A 4,800-nucleotide genomic window follows, 5' to 3' on the forward strand; every position below is an offset into this window, starting at 1 on the left:
ACAGCCAGTGGATGTGGAGGGGCCAGGCCAGGCTGACTGCAGCACGGGCAGGATTGCCCTCGCCGGTGGCTGAAGTCCCTTCCTGGTAGATGTAAAACCCCGCTGGGACGGCTGTAGCAGCACTGCTGTGGGAGGGACCAGGCACCGCAGTGGCCACCGCTGTGTGGTGGCTTTCTCATAGACCAGTGCAGCCACGTGCACCCACAGCAGAAAAAGGAGGTTCCCTGATAGAGGTGAGCCCTGGAAGAGAACTCAGAGCAGGAACCCACTGCGGCCAGGCATGCACTATGTTGTCAATGCTTTTCCTACAGGTCACTGAAGCCCGTAGGGGGGTTTTACAGGCCAGGCTGCTTTCTGGGATTGTGTGCCTCACGGGGGGTGGAAGACCCTCCAAAAGGGCAGCTTTGCTTGCAGACAAAGTGCTTGCACGTCCCTCTTGGTTTGCCTCACACAGCTTGTTTGCCCCATCACCAGGACTCTTGGCTCCTTGTGTGGCTGCCAGGCCTGGGTGACAGTGCTAGCAGGACCTGAGCGAGGTGGCTTTGAAGTGTCTGGATAGGTCTCCAGGTAGAGCAGACCCCACCATACCCAGCTAGAAGTTAGCACTTAATGCAAAGAGAGGTATGAGCAAAGCTACAACCTAGCTCAAAACCCCTTGAAGTTGCCTGGAGTTTTGGGTTGGGTCAAATGGGTTTTTAGGTGCCTTCTTGCCTGAGCTAGCAAAGCATGTCCCCAGAACTGGAGTTGCTTGTCTCTCACACTTCAAGGGGGCTGGGAAGGTGTCTCCAAGGCTTCTTGCCTCCTCCTCCGATGTGAGAGCTGCCTTTCTGGCCCATGGGTGCATGAGACGAGAGCTGGTGGATCTCATTCCTGCAGCAAATGCCAGCTTCTCCCCAGATGCGTGGCCCTTCAGAGGGCAGTGGGAGCAGTTTGCTCTGGCGGGGCAGGGAGGTGGGTATTTCCCCTTCCTCAGCACAGCTAAAACCCAGCTCAGAGGAGCCCACGCAGCAGGGAGAGGCCAGATGCTCTTGGTTGATGGATTTAACATGGACCTTCTTCCTTCACACACACGGTGAATAAGGGGATGACCTCCAGGTGTGGCACAGACATCGTCACTGTTGTTCTTCACTGAGGTCCCAAGGGGCCAGCCAGGTGGTTGTGGTTGGGAGCTCTGCCTTACAGGCTGCCAAATGTTGCCTGGTTTTTCACCTTCTGTGTCACAGGGTAGGAAAAGGAGGGGGAAGCAACGATCTGCAAGCAAAAATGTTAATTTGTAAATAGGGAAGAGTCTGGAAGAGTTTACTGTTCTGTAGAATAAATTAATTTTATTTAAAAAAAAAAGGACTTGTTAAACAAATGGAGAACGTGAGTTCCAGTTTTAAAATAAAATCACTTGCAAAAAGGACAGCACATGACTATGTGCTTGGGGCTTTGCTGGATTTGCTACATAAAAGAAGAAAAAAAAAAAAAGAGCGGGGAAGGATGCTGTCATGTCACATGTGTGTAGATCTCATTGATATTTCAAGGCAGTTGGGGCTGGGCTCAGACTGATTCTGCCTGACGGAGCTGGTCTAGTGCACTGAGGGTGGAGGAGAGGGGTATTCTTCACACTGTTGAGCAGAGGGAGGTGGAGGATGGGTCCAGGCTGCACAGGACAGGGTTTTCTCTCCTCCCAGTCTGTTTTTTTTCTTTGTCTGGTTTGGAACTGGTGCAAGTCGGAATGCCTCCACCCCCAAAGCAGCACAGAAAATAGTGAATTAGCAGCCCAGGGGAGTGAAGACGAACCTCCCTCGCCAAAGTCCTGTGCTAGCATCTCCTAGCAGCCAAGTTCCCCGCAGTGTGTCATTCCCCCCTCCTGTGCCTTCGTCTCGCCTGGGAGGCAGTGCCTCACACTCTGACATTGTATGTCTTTCTGGTGTGCTCTCTGCTGCTGAGGATCCCCCGGGAAAACTGGTATGTTGTCCCAGACTGTACTGTCACAGCTAAGCAGCATGACAGACACGGCTTCCAGACGCAGCTAGCACATGGCTTTTGGGGGGGGTGGCGGAGCTGCTCAGCTCTGTAATCAGGCCATGGTTGTGTCATGAACCATTCACAAAAACATTCCCTCCCCAAAAGGCTCCTTCCAGAGCCTGTTCACCCGTCCTGGAGAGCTCATCCATCAGGAGCTGGGGAGGTGACATCCCTTGCATACGGACTCCTTCCTTGCCCGCAAGGCAGGCGATGAGGGCTGTGCCTGCGTGACAGCTGCTCCTCCTGCCTCACTGTAAGCCATTCACACCTCAGCATATTAGCAAATTGACTAATTAAGGCATTAGTCTTGCTAGAAACTATGCTTTCCTTTCCTTTCACAGGGTTCCTGGAAGGGCAAGGGCAGGACACAACAGCCCTTTGCATCAAACGCAGAGATCTAGTAGTGAGACAAGGGGAAAGCAGCCTCAGCGTGTGGGCTGAATTGTGTGCCAGCCATGCCCTCTGCCCAGGGACGGAACAGGACTGGTCTGTGGGGATGCTGGCGCTGAGCTGCACCTTGGCAGATACTATGAAGAGGGCAAAAATGCGAAGGGAGCTCACCAGCACAGCCTTCTACCTCTCACACCGGCGTCTGAGCTCTCCATGGCTGCTCTGGCCTGCCTGACGCACAGGGTCTTTCTCAGCAAAGGCTCACAGTGCTTCCAGAAGGCTCCCTTTGGTACGAGAGCTTCTCAGAATGCCATTGCTCCGGAAGACAAATGAGCTGCTTTGATAGAGCCCAGGGAGCTGAATTTTGTGTTTGGTTTGCGCTGAAATATGAAAACTTCCCTGTTCTAATGCAAATCCACTGCCCCAATAAGCCCCGTTCTGCCCGGATCCCAGCCCAGCACTCTGATTTCATGGTCTTTGTATTTTTTAATGGCATGATGAAATATTTCCTATATTTTTGTATGACCCAAGTAATAGTCTTGTCCCCCCTCCCCAGGTAGATATATTTTTAAAGTAATACATCCATAATACATCAAGAGTCTGCACCAATTCCCTAGACGTGCAGTTTGAGAGTGAGATGCTCCCAGGTCTCTTTCCCCACGCTGTTTGCGTGGGCTCTGTTGGATGACAGGCAACTGCCTGCTGTTTCCCAGAGCTGTGAGGTGTCATGGGCACAAGCCATGGTTCGGGCAAGGAAATTGAGCTGCCCAGCTGCTCCCTGCAGCCCTCAGGCTGTCGCAATGTCTGCAGGCATGGCTGGCTTTCTGCCTTCCTCCTGTGGGAACTGGCATGAGAGGGCTGATGATACCCAACAGCCTATCACTCACACCCCTGCCTTTTGGAAGCTGTTTTGGAGAGGCAGCCATGACAGCAAGGGGGAAGAAACAGGCTGACACCTTACAGGCTAGTGAGCTAAACTGGCCTGTGGTGTGCTCACGACTCAGCAGAGGGGAGGGAAGAGGAAAATCAAATCAATTTGCAGCAACTCTGCTTCTAAAACACGTTCTGCAGTGACTGAGAGAGGACGGGGGTATGTACCCGCCTGGCCTCTGCAGATGGGGTGGGTGCCTCCCGGGTAGGGGCTGAGTACAGGCTGGCACTATCTGGTTTCTCTCCTGGTGGGCTGAAGAGGACCGGAGGCAGGGAGAGCTGTGGGCACAGGAGCTCGTGAGCTGGGAGACAGCATGGGGGAAGCTGTTTGCATTGCTCCAGCCAGGGCTGTGACTGCAAGGATGCCTTCCAGGGCCAGCTCGGCCAGCTGGGAACTCAGCCAACCCTAAATTCACACCATTCTTTTACAAATCAGGTTGGTAAGACAAACACGAGGCACAAACTAGTGCGATTTCCATAGCAACCTCAGTAGAGGTTGAAAAGTCTTTTGTAAACATAGGGCTGAACCTGAGGATCAGCTCTGATTTTCTTTACGGAAGGGGGTAGACCATGGGGGCTTATAAATTACAGGTCATACAAATGACCCATAAATCTCAGAAGGAGCAATTCCCAACCTCTCCGTTCCCGTTTCTGTCGCCCTCTCCACATGCACAGCACGAAGCTGTCTGAAACCTGGAGCCCAACTTCACCGCTCCAGCTTATCTCCATAAACTACACAAAGGCTTATGCCCCTCTTCCATTGCAGCTGACCTTTACTAGCTAATTCTCTGACGCACGCACAGCCCCAAGCACATGCCATGCCATTTCTGTAGGGCCACAGCAGCTCGACAGAAGAAATTTGGCTTGCAAAGGAAGCCTGTATCGCAGCCAGCTCTGGCTCCTCTTCCCCGCTCACAGCTTCCTCCAGCCCCATCAGACAAGTGGGGACCTGGGCATACAAACCCTCAGCTGGTCCAGGCACTGTTCCCGCAAAGCTCGGGAATGAATACGAATGCAGACGGTGCCCGGTGAGGCCGTGCCGTGGGGAATTGCGCTGCCATTCGTTCATCACTGTCAGCGGGCAAAGCCTGCGGGCAGCGCTGGTTAATTACCGAAGTGACACGAGCAGATGGTGCAGGCAGCCGGCCAGGGAGGCTCTAGGAAGTCCCGTATCACTTACACCGTCACGGGGAAGGGATTTGGCAGGGCTGAGGGTGCCAGTGCGAAATGCACTTAATTTTCACCCTCCTTGGGGCTCTGCTGGCGGGGCTGAGCCCAGAGCCCCGCCAGAGCATGGCAGATGCTGGAGCTGCCTTGATGGGCCCCGCAGGGCACAGACTGCCCTACTGCAGCCCGGAGAATGTGCTTGGGGGGAATCAGAGCGCCAGCAAGCGCAGCTTTCAGTGAGACGGGCCCCACAGCTACAGCTGGGACCTGGGAGAAGCGGGGCAGGGGCTGACTGCAGCC

This window comes from Egretta garzetta, unplaced genomic scaffold, assembly GCF_000687185.1.
Source record: "Egretta garzetta isolate BGI_Z169 unplaced genomic scaffold, ASM68718v1 scaffold108, whole genome shotgun sequence".
Classification (NCBI taxonomy): domain Eukaryota; kingdom Metazoa; phylum Chordata; class Aves; order Pelecaniformes; family Ardeidae; genus Egretta; species Egretta garzetta.